At 46.5% G+C, this 16354-nt stretch overlaps 1 long non-coding RNA gene across 1 annotated transcript; it reads left to right on the forward strand.

Annotated features, from left to right (window-relative positions):
• The first annotated feature begins 464 nt into the window (after positions 1-464).
• Positions 465-8491, forward strand: LOC141091121 (uncharacterized). The gene is made up of 3 exons (XR_012232430.1): positions 465-516; positions 3156-3202; positions 8227-8491. It is a non-coding gene; the product is annotated as an uncharacterized lncRNA (long non-coding RNA).
• The last annotated feature ends 7863 nt before the right edge of the window (positions 8492-16354 follow it).

Raw genomic sequence — 16354 nt, forward strand, 5'->3', positions numbered from 1 at the left:
GGAAGAGACCATCGAAACCAAAGCACAGAAGACCAAGAGCGGGTAAGAGCAGAGATTACTGAGCAAACCTGTAAATTGTATACCTGTACTGAGCAAAACTGTGCATACCTGAATGCACAGATAGTGGCCATTTATTGTTACCACAATCTTATATGCCTGATTTTTAAGACGTTCTGGAGGAGTTTTTTTCCCAGAAGGTTCTTTGATGCCTTCTAATTGGACAGTGCCCAGGGCCGGCGTTAAGGCAAGGCAGACTAGGCCGCTGCCTAGGGCCCCCACTCCCTTGGGGGCCCCAGCGTCTACAACAGAAGCTCCACTGATAATCTATGAAGCTTGTGGTGTACAGACTGGTTGATTACCTATAGTGACATCACACTCATGTGACCTGCAATGTGATCGTGATGTCACCACAGGCAATGTACTAATTGGCAAGTGTGTCTGTCCTCATGCATGGAGCCTCTGAGGGAAAGAGAGAGCTAAAGACCTGACACCTACCAACCTGAGCTGTGAGATACTGTAAGTAGTACAGCACCCATTGTGTGTGCTGCTCCTGGTGATGGTCGCTCCTGGCCTGCTGTAAGCTCCTCCTGCTCTGGTGGGCACTCACAGCATAGGAGAAGGTAGGGAGGTGTCTGCTGGGAGCAGGAGAAGCTGCAGCTCATAGTGTGGAGCATCTCATTCCCTCCAGCATAAAGCAGTGTGTGTGTCTGAGGTGTGTGTAGTGTATGTAATTGATGTGTGTGTAGTGTGTGGTATGTGTAGTGTGTGCTCTCTGTGAGCTATGTGTATGTGATTATATGAATCACATGCATTAAATGAGCTTTTGTTGTGCAGCATGTGTGTGCCATGTATATGTGTATATAAGAGTGTGCCGTGTACGTGTGTACGCGCCGTGTACTTGTGTGAGCCATGTACTTGTGTGTGTGCCGTGTACGTGTGTGTGTGCGCCATGTACTTGTGTGTGTGTGCGCCATGTACTTGGGTGTGTGTGCGCCATGTACTTGGGTGTGTGTGTGTGCCTTGTACGTGTGTGCGACATGTACTTGTGTGTGTGTGTGTGTGCCATGTACTTGTGTGTGTGCGCCATGTACTTGTGTGTGTCATGTACATGTTTGTGTGTGTGTGTGCGCCATGTACTTTTGTGTGTGTGCGCCATATACTTGTGTGTGTGCGCCATGTACGTGTGTGTGTGTCATGTACTTGTGTGTGTGTGTGCCATGTACTTGTGTGTGTGTCATGTACTTGTGTGTGTGTGCCATGTACTTGTGTGTGTGTGCCATGTACTTGTGTGTGTGTGCCATGTACATGTGTGTGTGTGTGCCATGTACGTGTGTGTGTGTGTGTGTGTGCGCCATGTACATGTGTGTGTGCCATGTACATGTGTGTGTGTGTGTGCCATGTACTTGTGTGTGTGTGCCATGTACTTGTGTGTGTGTGCCATGTACTTGTGTGTGTGCCATGTACATGTGTGTGTGCCGTGTACGTGTGTGAGCCATGTACTTGTGTGTGTGCCGTGTACGTGTGTGTGTGTGCGCCATGTACTTGTGTGTGTGTGCGCCATGTACTTGGGTGTGTGTGTGTGCCTTGTACGTGTGCGCCATGTACTTGTGTGTGTGCCATGTACTTGTGTATGTCATGTACATGTTTGTGTGTGTGTGCGCCATATACTTGTGTGTGTGTGTGCCATGTACGTGTGTGTGTGCCATGTACATGTGTGTGTGTGTGTGCCATGTACATGTGTGTGTGTGTGTGTGCCATGTACTTGTGTGTGTGTGCCATGTACTTGTGTGTGTGTGCCATGTACTTGTGTGTGTGTCATGTACTTGTGTGTGTGTGTGTGCCAAGTACTTGTGTGTGTGCCAAGTACTTGTGTGTGTGTCATGTACTTGTGTGTGTGTCATGTACTTGTGTGTGTGTGCCATGTACTTGTGTGTGTGTGTGTCATGTACTTGTGTGTGTGTGCCATGTACTTGTGTGTGTGTGCCATGTACTTGTGTGTGTGTGCCATGTACTTGTGTGTGTGCCATGTACATGTGTTAGTTTATTCATTATTTCAGTGGCGAGATAAAAAATCAGATATTTGTAGAAAAAATAAATGTGGGGAATTGTGTCAGCATTTTTCAAAGCTCATAATGTTTTAGTTTTCCTGTCGATAGAGCTGTGTGAGGGCTTATTTTTTGTGGGGTGAGACTACGTTCTTATTGATACCATTTTTTGATCGATATGACGTTTTAATTGCTTCTTACAGCATTTTTTTTACAGTTTGTTTTTGAAAACACAATTTTATCAGTTTGAATGTCGGTTTATGGCGTTTACTGATTGGGTTAATTATTTTTATGCCGTGATGGATTGGACATTTATGGATGTGGTGATACCACACATGTACCGTAGATATATTTTTTAATTATCTTTCATTTTAAATGGTGGAGAAAGGCAATGATGCAAACATATTTTTTTCCATGTTTCCTTAAAACTTTTTTTTTACTTTTTACTGTATTTGTTAGTCCACTAAGGGGACTTGAACATGTGATAGTCTGATGGCTTGTACTATACTCCGCATTACCACGGTATTGCTGCATCGAGTAGGCTCACGCTCTCCTTTGAAGCTCGGCCACTAGCTGTGTCACAAAGGATCTCCATGATGACAAGCATGGAGATCTTCATTGGCATCCTGCGATCACTTTACCTGGACACATATAATGATACGCCCCAATGCTGGTTTTTAATGTCGCTGTCAGAGTATGACTGAGGCGTTTAATAGAATAACAGTCTTGGCTCTTAGAGGTAGGTTCCTGCTGAGTGGCACAGCCATTATTTGCCAGATACGCGGTGGGATCACTCCGTGGACCCGCTACCAATTTGAACCATACATGTATAGTGAATGTCGATAAAGAGTTAAATGATGGCGGTTTTATTCATTTGAATGGTGCGAGCTGCAGTACCTGGCACTTCCATTCATTCCGTCGGTGACCAGGACTAAATATAAACTGTGCTACTTGCCTACTGTCCCGGGAGTTCAGTAGATCCCTCATATTTCATGAGTCTTCTGGGCATATTTGTAGAGTAAGCGAGTGTACTCAATATCATCAGATCTCTGGAAATGGAGGATGGCTTTCTTAGCACTCATGTTACCTTGTTTCTATCTATTATTTTAGGCTTCAGAGCTTTGTTTCCCTGATCTCTTTCGTCAGAATCTAAAACAGTGAGTATACAAGATTCTTTCTTTACATGTCACTCCCGGGTCTTACCTTCATTCTGTAATATATTTAAGATTGAAATTTCCAGAACGGTAAATTTTTACTAACTTATTACTAAAGTAGCTGGTACGATTCATGGTAGTCAATATGGCCTCTGAAACAGTTTTATATGTCTGCTGTTCTCTGCGTTTTGGCATTTAAAACATTATTCCCCCAATGGCCACAAAGTTGCAAGTCTGTATAATTACTGTTAATATACAGGGTGGGCCATTTATATGGATACACCTGGGTGGGCCATTTATAAAGTTAGATCCAAAATGGCCAACTTCAAAACGGCCAACATGGTCACCACCAATCTTGAAAAGTTTTCCCCCTCCCACATACTAATGTGCCACAAACCGGAAGTTGATATCACAAACCATTCCCATTTTATTTAGGTGTATCCATATAAATGGCCAACCCAGGTGTATCCATATAAATGGACCACCCTGTACAGACCAGCCCAACATGATAATTCTTTTTTTCATCTTTTTGCATTTTTTAATTCTCCTTCAGCCCTTCTGTGTATCCAGCTTAAGGCCTCATTCATAAATCAGTATTTTTGCCTCAGTATTTCTTTACCAAAACCAGGAGTGTCTCCGAAACACAGAACAGGTGTCAATCTTTCAGTTATAGTTTTTCTCTGTAAGTTCCAGTCCTGGCTTTGGCACACAAACACTGATGCAAAAATACTGACATGTGAATGAGGCCTAACAGGGCTGAGTGGCCCATCCTATTCTTCCAGCATTTAATTTCCCAGAAGCACACGGCTTCTCCTTGCTGCTTCAGGTCAGGTCACTATTCACACTTGGCCAAAAAGCCTATGGAGAAATAAAGAGAAAACAGGGCACATGTGAATTTGGTGTGCCCTCTAAATAACAAAAAACAGCCATTAATGTGTAAACCGCTGGTAACAAAGGTGAGTCCACCACTAAGTGAAAATGGCCAAATTGTGCACAAAGTGTCAATATTTTGTGTGGCCACCATTATTTTCAAGCACTCCCTTAACTCTCTTGAGCATGGAGTTCACTAGAGCGTCACAGGTTGCCACTTGTGATGAGAGAACATGCTCGCATAACGTATCATTGGAGCATGCTTGGGTCTTATCCGAGCATTTGGGAGTGGTTGCATATTATATACAAGTCCCTGCGGCTGCATGATTTCCAGCTTCTAGAAAGCCTCAACACATGTGGGGACTGTTTAACAAGCAAGCAATCTCCATGTGTGTGGAGGCTGTCTAACAGCTGCAAATCAAGCTGTCGCAAGGACTCAAACATAATATACGAGCACTTCCAGATGCTCAGATAACACACGGGCATGCTTGGATAAGACGTTATCCGAGCATGTTCTCTCATCACTAGTTTCCACTGGAATCCTCTTCCACTCCTCCATGATGAAAACATGGAACTGGTGGATGTTAGAGACCTTGGGCTCCTCCACCTTCCATTTAAGGATGCCCACAGGCTTTAGGTCTAGAGACATGATTGGTCAGCCAGCACCTTTACTCTCAGTTTCTTTAGCAAGACAGTGGCCGTCATGGAGGTGTGTTTGGGGTCGTTATCATGTTGGAATACTTCCCTGTGGCCCAGCTTCCGAAGGGAAGGGATCTTGCTCTGCTTCTGTATGTGACAGTACATGTTGACATTCATAGTTCCCTCAACTAACTGTAGCTCTCCACAGACAGCAGAACTCATGCAGCCCCAAACCATGAAACTAACACCACCATACTTGACTGTAGGCAAGACACCTTGTCTTGACACTGGTATTGTCAATGTTTCAGTGGAATAACCCCAAATTCCTTTCCCAAATAACCTCCCCTAATTACGACCGCCTAAAATGAAAATGATGACACTGTAAATTTGGATAATTTTGGCCACAGCAGGATTTACTTAACCCCTTCCTGACATTGAACGTACTATTCTGTCCATGTGCCTTCGGACTTAATGCCCATGGACGGAATAGTACGTCATACGAGATCAGTCGTGATCGCGGCCAGGTGTCAGCTGACTCTCACAGCTGACACCCGGCACTAAGTGCCAGGAGCAATTACGGATCGCTCCCGAAACTTTAACCACCGGAACACTGCGATCAAACATGATTGCAGCATTCTGGGAGCAGGCAGAGGGGCTGTCAGCTCTGACAGCCCCTCTGCTTTTGGATCGGAGACCCCGCAACATGACGCAGAGTTCCGATTGCTCCCATGGTAACCTGATGTCGTCATGACGACATCCGGTTTGCCAGAGCTCAGAGACTTCCTGTCAAGCGCACTGCATGTGAGGAAGTCTCTGATGTCAGTGTGCACAGAGTGCAGCGCTGATAGCTTATATGGCATGCAGATCTGCATGCTATATAAGCGATAAGCCTGCACAAAATGAGTGTCCCATAGTGGAACACAGTGTAAAAGATAGAATGAAATAAAAAAAAGATGCAAAAATATTTTAAAAATAAATAAAAGAATATTGATTTTTTTTATCATTAAATCAATATTTGAATTAAAAAAAATCTAAACTATAAAAGTACATATATTTAGTATTGCCGCGTCCGTAACAACTCGACCTATTAAACCGTCCCACTAGTTAACCCCTTTAATGAACAGCATTAAAAAAAACAAACAAAAACACACAAGGCAAAAAAAAAATGCTTTATCATCACACTGCCGAACAAAAAGTGGAATAACGCGCTATCAAAAAGACCGATATAAATGAACGTGGTACCACTGAAAACATCATCTTGTCCCGCAAAAAACAAGCTGCGCCATATAGTTTTATCACCAGAAAAATATAAAAGTTATAGCTCTCAGAATAAAGCGGTGCAAAAATAATTATTTTTTCTATGAAATAGTTTTTATTGTATAAAAGCGCCAAAACATAAAAAAAGATATAAATGAGGTATCGCTGTAATCGTACTGACCCAAAGAATAAAACTGCTTTATCAATTTTACCACATGGGGAACAGTATAAACAACCCCCCCCAAAAGAAATTCATGAAATGCTGTTTTTTGTTCATTCTACCTCCCAAAATTCAGAATAAAAAGCGGACAAAAAATATCATGTGCCCGAAAATGGTACCAATAAACACGTCAACTAGTCCTACAAAAAACAAGAAATCTCGAGTCCAGACGTCCATCAGATTCTTCCCAATGGACCCTCAAGTGCCTGAGGTCTGAATCCCGAGGACCCTATAGAAGCAGACATTATGGCCCTGGGAGGCCGCACCACACTGGAGGGGACTGATCCGTATACTCCCCCTTGGCCAGCAGGCTGAAGCTGAGAGGGAGACCCCCAGCAAACAACCTACTGCCTGATACACTCCCTGGCAGCAGGAGCTGAGTAGTACTAGTCGAGGGCCCTGATGATGCAGGTGGAACTACCCAGGGGTTACTAACAGGGCCGATAGCACTGCAGGCAGGGACATACCGCAAGCCAGTGGGTCATCGTGGCATATCCCGATATCACAATTGCTTGATATCATCTGAACCAAATAAGTTTATCATGGTCTCATCAGACCACAGGACTTAGTTCCAGGAACTCATGTCTTTAGTCTGCTTGTCTTCAGCAAACTGTTTGCGGGCTTTCTTGTGCATCATCTTTAAAAAAGAGGCTTCCTACTGGGATGACAGCCATGCAGAAAAATTTGATGCAATATATGGTCTGAGCACTGACAGGCTGACCACCCACACCTTTAACCTTTCAAATAATCCTGGCAGCACTCATACGTCTATTTTGAAAACTCAACCTCTGGATATGACGCTGAGCACGTGCTCAACTTCTTTGCTCAACAATGGCAAGGTCAATTCTGAGTGGAACCTGTCTTGTTAAACTGTCGCATAGTCTTGGCAACCGTGCCGCAGCTCAGTCTCAGGGTGTTGGCAATCATCTTATACCCTGGGCCAGCTTTATGTAGAGCAACAATTCTTTTTTTCAGATCCTCAGAGTTTTTTGCCATGAGGTGTAATTGTAACAGTGGAAGGAGATGAGGATTACTGCCTGACACTCAAAGGTTAAATTTATTTGATCCCCGGGTATACAATAGAGGTATTACACCCACTGGGGCTGCTGTTAGCTGGGACAGGGTTAACTGTAGTGGCCGACCCAGTTTGCGAGGGGAACTGACTGCTAGTGGCAAGTGCAGGAAGTGACAGTCTGTCAGCATGTGGACAGCAGAGAGTCTACTAGCAAGCTGCAGTTAGCTGCCAGGGACATAATGAGCCTATTAATAGGGACAGTGAATTGTCTCAAATACCCTTCAGTATGAGTCTGAATAAATGGCCTGGGGCAACCTCAAGATGGATGTTCAGGGCCAGAGGCCCACTAATCTTGTGAATCTACAGGGAAAGATGGACTCAGACTACATGGGGCAGAAGGTATTGCAAACCTAGAAAAAACAGAGAGGGGAATATGCCACCTAAACAGAGAACCAGTACAGAAGTTGTATCCAGTACCTGTGGGAAAGATGCCTTATCCTTTGCATCTGCTTGAAAATATTGTACAGACTGCCATTCACAAAGTAAGAGTTTGGTTTTTATGAACCACGTGTTTCCTAGATTAATTGGTGCCCTGGTTCCAGAAGAAGGATTCCTGGAGTCAGAAGTAGTCTGCAGGTCAGGAGTAACTGGAAAGCGCCACATACTTAGCAGCACACGAGGACTGAGACACACCTTGTCTGTAGGATGCCAGAGCGAGTGGGAGCCGAAGCTCAACCACGACTACCTCACTTTGGCAACTTACACCATGTTGAACTTCCGCTGACCAATATGAGAGAGTGTGAGAGAGATAACACCAAATTTAACCCACCTGTTCCCCATTCACACCTGAGATCTTGTAAAATTAATGAGCCACATGATACACGGGAGAAAAAAAATGTTTAATTGCGCATAATATGGCCATTTACACTTGCTTACTTTTGTGACATACTGTAGGTCCTCAAATCATCAATATCTTGTGAGTGAAATGCGCTTTAACATTGTTTGTTGCATCTCCATTCTACATAGGAAAAAGCCACCTACCACCTGGCAACCAGCCCCCACCTACCACCGGGCAACCAGTCGACACCTACCACCTGACAACAGCCACCACCTACCACCTGGCAACCAGCTGCAACCTACCACCTGGCAACAAGCCACAACCTACCATGTGGCAACTAGCCGCCACCTACCACCTGGCAACCAGCCACCAACCACAAACTAGCAACCAGCCGCCACGTACAACCTGGCAACCAGCCGCCACCTACAAATCAGCCGCCACCTACCACCAGGCAAGCAGCCACCACCTACCACCTGGCAACCAGCCGCCACGTACCACCTGGCAACCAGCCGCCACGTACCACCTGGCAACCAGCCGCCACCCACCAACTAGCAACCAGACGCAATTTATGACCTGGCAACATCCACCACCCACCAACCAGCCGCCTCGTACCACCTGGCAACCAGCCACCACCCACCAACTAGCAACCAGCCGCCACGTACCACCTGGCAATCAGTCGCCAATTACCACCTGGCAACCAGCCGCCACCCACCAACTAGCAACCAGCCGCCACTTAACACCTGGCAACCAGCCGCCACTTACCACCTGGCAACCAGCTGCCACTTACCACCTGGCAACCAGCCGCCACCCACCAACTAGCAACCAGTCGCCACTTACCACCTGGCAACCAGCCGCCACCCACCAACTAGCAACCAGCCGCCACTTACCACCTGGCAACCAGCTGCCACTTACCACCTGGCAACCAGCCGCCACCCACCAACTAGCAACCAGATGCCATCTACCACCTGGCAACATCCGCCACCTACCACCTGGCAACATCCGCCACCTATCACATGACAAACCAGCCCCCACCAACTGCCTGGCAACAGCTGCCACGTACCACCTGGCAACAGCTGCCACCTATCATCTGGCAATCAGCCACCACCTACTACCTGGCAACAGTCGCCCCTTACCACCTAGCAACCAGCCACCACCTACCACCTGGCAATGGGCACCACCTACCATCTTGCTACCAGACACCACCTACCACCTGGCAATCAGCAGCCATCTACCACCTGGAAACCAGCCACCACCCATCACCTGGCAACCAGCTGCCACCTACCACCTGTCAACCAGCCGCCATCTACCACCTGGCAACCAGCCACCATCTACCATATGGCAACTAATTGCCACTTGCCACCTGGCAACCAGCCGCCAACCACCAACTAGCAACCAGCCGCCACGTACAACCTGGCAACCAGCCGCCACGTACAAATCAGCCGCCACCTACCACCTGGCAACCAGCTGCCACCTACCACCTGGCAACCAGCCGCCACTTACCACCTGGCAACCAGCCGCCACATACCACCTGGCAACCAGCTGCCACCCACCAACTAGCAACCAACCGCCACCTAGAACCTGGCAACCAGCCACCACCCACCAACTAGCAACCAGCCGCCACGTACCACCTGGCAACCAGATGCAATTTATGACCTGGCAACATCCACCACCAACCAACCAGCCGCCACGTACCACCTGGCAACCAGCCGCCACCCATCAACTAGCAACCAGCCGCCACGTACCACCTGGCAATCAGTCGCCAATTACCACCTGGCAACCAGCCGCCACCCACCAACTAGCAACCAGCCGCCACTTACCACCTGTCAACGAGCCGCCACCCACCAACTAGCAACCAGCCGCCACTTACCACCTGGCAACCAGCTGCCACCCACCAACTAGCAACCAGATGCCTTCTACCACCTGGCAACATCTGCCACCTACCACCTGGCAACATCCACCACCTATCACATGATAAACCAGCCCCCACCAACTGCCTGGCAACAGCTGCCACCTACCACCTGGCAACAGCTGCCACCTATCATCTGGCAATCAGCCACCACCTACTACCTGGCAACAGTCGCCCCTTACCACCTAGCAACCAGCCGCCACCTACCACCTGGCAATGGGCCCCACCTACCATCTGGCGACCAGCCGCCACCTACCACCTGGCAACCAGCAGCCATCTACCACCTGGAAACCAGCCACCACCCATCACCTGGCAACCAGCTGCCACCTACCACCTGTCAACCAGCCGCCATCTACCACCTGGCAACCAGCAACCATCTACCATGTGGCAACCAATTGCCACTTACCACCAGGCAACCAGACCCCACCTACCACCTGGTACCCAGCTGCCACCTATCACCTGGCAAGAGCCGCCACTTACCACCTGGCAAACAACCACGAGGTTGTCCAACCAATTTTATTTTTTATTGAAGATAATTTTGTAAGACACCCCAATAAATTGTTTTTATTCTCAACCTTTCCTTCCTGTTTAATTTCACTTCATTTCCTGCACCACTTTCGTTTGCATGGTACTCTCCAGACTGGGCAACTCCATGTGCTTTCTTTTCTAACCTCGCCCCCAGAGTTAGCACTGCCTGGCTCAGTTGTCCAGCGCTGCATTCTGCCCTTCAATACACAGCATTGGCTGCTAGTAATCTGCCCCAGCACTTACCTCATTCATTCAGCATTGGGGCTGACTGAGCAGTAATCTGTGGCAGTGCAGCACCGATCACTACACCTCACACCACATCCACAATGGAGATAGTCATCACATGTCCTCTACTTTACCCAGGGGTCATAATATTTGTGGTTGCAGAAAGTGCGACTGCCCATGCTGATGCAAGTGCTTATGTCAGTTGGATGTGCACCCGAGGACTGACTTGTGTTACGGTGCAGAGATGTGCTGGGTCCCTGCACTGCAATACATACTGCCAGCCAATCAGAGGACAGCAGCTGATGTTGGCATGGCAGTGACGCTAGCCTACACGCAGACTAGCCTACGCTGGGTGTTATGATGAGTCACCGAAGGAGGAAAAAACAAAATACCAGCTAAGTCCAGAAAAACCAGAGAGGTTGGCAGCTATCGGATGCAGACCCCTGAACCTATCCACAACAACTAGCAGTAGCCGTGGGGGGTTCCTACGGTGCCCTAGACCCCTCGATCACAGCCGGAGAGCTACATAGCCTAAAGACAGAAAGGGGGAAAAACTAAACTGCCCCAGAGTAGACCCCAAAGCAATAGGCAGCCCCCAACATATAATGACGGTGAAGCAAGATGAAAACACTAACACAGATAGAAAGATAGGTTGAGCAAATGATGGGGCCCAAGCTAACTACATAGGACAGGATAGGAAAGCTGCTGTCTGCCATCCGCAAAAACCCTATCAAAATGAGCCAACCGACTGATAGGAAAAACAGGCCCTGAAGTCGTTAGGCTTCAAAAGACTATATCAGCACTCAGGTATATTCTGAAGACAGAGCAAAAGATCAACAGATCAGAGACAAAAATGGAATTCAGCTCACCCCCGGCCGGGGATGGCAGAACTCCCAAAAAACAAGGCAAAACAAAAACAAAACTGAAGAGTACAAAGCAGAGCAGAAAAACTTAGCTTTGAGACGCAGGAATCAGACTGGTCTCCAAGAATCCAGCAGGAAAATCACCAGCCAGGAAGAAGGGCGTCAGCAGCCTTATATCCAGTCCTCAATTCCAGCCACCCAGTTATCATCTAGCTGCCCAGGTGTTTGGTAATCAGTCTCACTACCTTCCTTCACCAGAGGAGGGAATTCATCAGACCTCAATGGTGAAGGGAAAAATGAACTCACAACAGCTGGGGCTACCCGATGTTTGGTCACAACATACTGTAGGTCAAGTTGCCAAACTTCGTTCTGTGCCGCTGCTACATGGTATGTCGGTGAGGAGGGTCACATTACCACCCCTGCAGTGGGGTGACAAGTTCTGATTTTTTTTATCTGTTTGTTGAGGTACATAGGGGGATGTAATGTGACCCTACTTACTTTATTTCTCCTGCTATGTCATGTAGCAGCACCTTACAATGATTCTGCTGCACAGTCTGCACCACGGCCAAAATCACTGTGTAACTAGTATCATATATAATGGTGTAATGTAGAGCGGAATAAGAAGGGTGAAAGGACTTCATGGGAAGCGGATCAGGGTCACACAAACTTATTCACCCGGTCAAGAAATCCCACTTACATCCAAGATGTTGGAGTCTGAAGAAGTCTGTTAGTTCTACAATAGATCCTGCTAATGGATTGGCTCCAGTCTGTATAATATATGATTCATGTATGCAGTTATTGTTTTACATATAAATGTAACATATGAATAGAGATTGATATAGATATATATTCATTAATCGTGACAGACGGCAAAAAAAGGCCGAACTCCAAACGTGAGATAGTGAAAACTGATCTTTTTTCACCCATGTTTGTGCGACATTTCAGCTCTTCAGACTGTGAGCCTTTCTTAACCCCTTTACTCCCAAGGGTGTTTTGCATGTTAATGCCCGGGCCAATTTTTACAATTCTGACCACTGTCCCTTTATAAGGTAATAACTCTGGAACGCTTCCATGGATCTTGGTGATTCTGACAGTTTTCTCGTGACATATTGTGCTTTATATTAGTGGTAAAATTTCATTCATATAACTTGCGTTTATTTGTCAAAAAAAATGGAAATTTGGCAAAAATTTTGAAAATTTCGCAATTTTTCAACTATGAATTTTTATGCCCTTAAATCACAGAGATATGGCACACAAAAAACTTAATAAATAACATTTCCCACATGTTTACTTTACATCAGCACAATTTTGGAGCCAAAATTTTTTTTTTTGTTAGGAAGTTATAGGGGTTGAAATTTGACCAGCGATTTCTCATTTTTACAACACCATTTTATTTTTAGGGACCACATCACATTTGAAGTTACTTTGAGGGGTCTATATGATAGAAAACACCCAAAAGTGACACCATTCTAAAAACTGCACACCTCAAGGTGCTCAAAACCGCATTCAAGAAGTTTATTAACACTTCAGGTGCTTCACAGGAATTTTTTGAATGTTTAAAAAAACGAACATATAACTTTTTTTCACAAAAAAAATTACTTCAGCTCCAATTTTTTTTATTTTACCAAGGGTAACAGGAGAAATTGGACTGCAAAAGTTATTGTGCAACTTGTCCTGAGTACGCTGATACCTGATATGTGGGGGGAACCACTGTTTCGGCGCATGGCAGAGCTCGGAAGGGAACAAGCGCCGTTTGACTTTTTCAACGCAAAATTGGCTGGAATTCAGATTGGGCGCCATGTCACGTTTGGAGAGCCTCTGATGTGCCTAAAGAGTGGAAACTCCCCACAAGTGACCCCATTTTGGAAACTAGACCCCCCCAGGAACTTATCTAGATATGTGATGAGAACTTTGAACCCACAAGGGCTTCACAGAAGTTTATAACGTACAGCGGTACAATTAAAAAAATTCTTTTTTCCAGTGGGCGTGGCATAGGATCCTGACTGGGTAGGAGGCAAAGGTCCAGAGCTCCTGATTTAATACTTATAAAACGGCCATAAAAGCGACTGAAGAATCGCATTAAAATCCCTATTTGGCTCAGAAGTTTCCCCTGATCTCCCTGGATCAACTGGATCCTTCCTATCAAGTCCCTTTACCAAATAAACTGCAAAATATCAGCCTTGCAGGAGTGAAGACAGGAGCAGTGCAGAAGCGACGGAAGGATATCACCTGTTGTGAGTTCATTTTCCCCTTCACTACTGAGGCCCGAGGAACTCCCTCTTCTGGTAAAGAAAGGTAGTGAGCCTGATTATCAAACACCTGAGACTGATGATGATGACTGGCTGAGTGGAATTACTGACTGGATATAAGGCTGCCGACGCCCTTCTGCCCTGCGGGTGATTTCTCTGTGGGATCCTTGGAGACGAGTCTGAATTCCTGCTCCTCTAAAGCTAAGTTTGCTGCTCGGCTTTTTGCATTTGTGCTTTGACTTTGTTTTGCTTTGTTTTTCTGGATTTCTGCCATTCCCTGCTGGGTGTGCTGAATTCCTTTAGCTCTGTCTTCTGAAAATACCTGAGTGCTGATTTAGTTTTTGAAGCCTAACTGCTTCAGGGTCTTTTTTCATATCAGCTTGTTGGCTTTTGTCTTTGATAGGGTTTTGGCAGATTGCAGACAGCAGCCTTCCTGTCCTTTCCTATTTAGGTAGTTTTGGGCCCCGGCTTTGCTCAGTCTATCTTTCTGTCTGTGTTAGTGTTTTCATCTTGCTTCACCGACATTATATGTTGGGGGCTGCCTATTGCTTTGGGGTCTGCTCTGGGGCAGTTTAGATTTCCCCTTTCTTTCTTTAGGCCTATTTAATTCTCCGGCTGTGATCGAGGGGTCTAGGGCATCGTAGGAACCCCCCACGGCTACTGCTAGATGTGTTTGTAGGTTCAGGGGTCTGCAATCTGATAGTTGCCAACTTCTCTGGCTTTCTGGACTTAGCTTGTATTTCTTTTTTTGCTTCCTACGGTGACTCAATCATACCAATCACCCTTCTCCATACCTTCCCTGAGGAGACTTTCTGAGGACAAGATATGCAGTCTTCAAGCAAAAGGATCAGCGGGGACATCTTCCCCTGCGCTAAGGTACCTGGGGCTGTCCTCTGGCGGGAGGCACACCGGCGATTTGGCTGTCAAACCCGGCTGATCTGCGTGTGACTGTGCAGCATTGAGGAGCGGAGGGATACCTCTTGGTGCCGTGGGTGCCCACAGGGAAGACGAGCATAACTGAATACACGCTCCTCACTTGGAGCGGAGTAGCTGGAGCAGCCCCCCTTGCTGAGGGACACCCCGGCTGCCGGTAAATTCAGGGCACATACGATTCTCAGCTTCTTGCAACCGGTAATTAAATCACAAGCCAGACGGATCTACTTCCGCAGCGTGTATATCCAAACAACCTGATTACAAGCAATACCTCTAAAGACATGGTAAAAAATGTAAAAATTAGGGGCTGTGCTGCTCGCTAACCGGAGGTTCTTAAAGGTATCCACCCTTAATTGATTTCCTTCACCCCTTTTGTTTTTTTCTGCACTCAGCACTTTATATGCACATATTATCAATGTGTTTTCTTGCTATAATGATGAAGTTTTGGACCTAGTGCACGTGTCACTTTCTTATTGAGCCCATGCTTGGTTAATTTGGCTCTCTATTTTCAATGTCACTTTCATATAAGGGAAGCATATGAAGGAATTATATTCATCAATTTTTGTATATGAGGACAGCTATGTTTTTTTATAGATAACCTATATAGGTATATATATCTTTGATTATACGAGCACACAATGCTTTTTACTATTTTTGCTTTTACTATTATGTACCACTATTGTCCAATAAAGGTATTTTAATTGTATCCTATGATTTCTTGGTTTTTATTTTTTATATTTTAACATTTCTATATCGACCATAAATTCGAGTGTTTTCTCTGGTTCGGTATTTCCGCAGCGTGTAAAGAAAAAAGTCCCTCCAGCACCACTAATACTCCTAGCAGCAGGACCAGCCCCCAGCCCCCCCCCTCCGTGGCATATTGAAATGGTGTGGGGAGCGGTTTTTGCATTCCTAACATACTTAAGGCCTCTTTCACACATCAGGTTTTCGCCGTCAGGCGCGATCCGGCTCTTTTGACAAAAACCGGAGCCGGCGAAATGCAATGCCAGATCCGGTTTCCCCCCCATTGACTTGCATTTGCGCCGGATCGCGCCGGATGGCCATGCGTTTCATCTGGTTTTCGCCGGATCCGGCAATGTGTGGCAATCCGGCGTCTGGAAAAAACGGCAACTGTAACGTTTTTTGTCTCCGGCGAAAAAGCCGGACCCACCGAATCCGGCGTGTCCGGCTTTTTGACACAATGAAAGTCTATGAGCGCCGCAATGCGCCGGATCCAGCGAAAGCCGGATCCGGTGGCCGGATCCAGTTTTTTGGGTCTGAGCATGCTCAGTAGCTCTGTCCACAGCACACATATATAAAACCATGACAGTGGGACCCTCAGCCACACCCATCATGCCACCCAAGACAGTAACCAGGCGCAGGAGAAGGCAGGAGACCACTGCAGCACCACCACCACCCCAAATGGAGCAGCAAAGCGAACATGCTGAACGGGAGGGGAGTCCACCAGCAGATGAGAGACGGTAATTATCAAATCCCCCATTCCTCAAAACTAGGGCCATGGAATATCAAGATATTCATTGGCCCTTTGTTTCTCTTTATTCACCAGCCGCCCAAGAGATGCAGCAGCAGCACTGGCAGCACTGGCAGCAGC

Source organism: Dendrobates tinctorius, unplaced genomic scaffold (assembly GCF_039654945.1).
Source record: "Dendrobates tinctorius isolate UK_male_01 unplaced genomic scaffold, ASM3965494v1 ptg000003l, whole genome shotgun sequence".
NCBI lineage: Eukaryota > Metazoa > Chordata > Amphibia > Anura > Dendrobatidae > Dendrobates > Dendrobates tinctorius.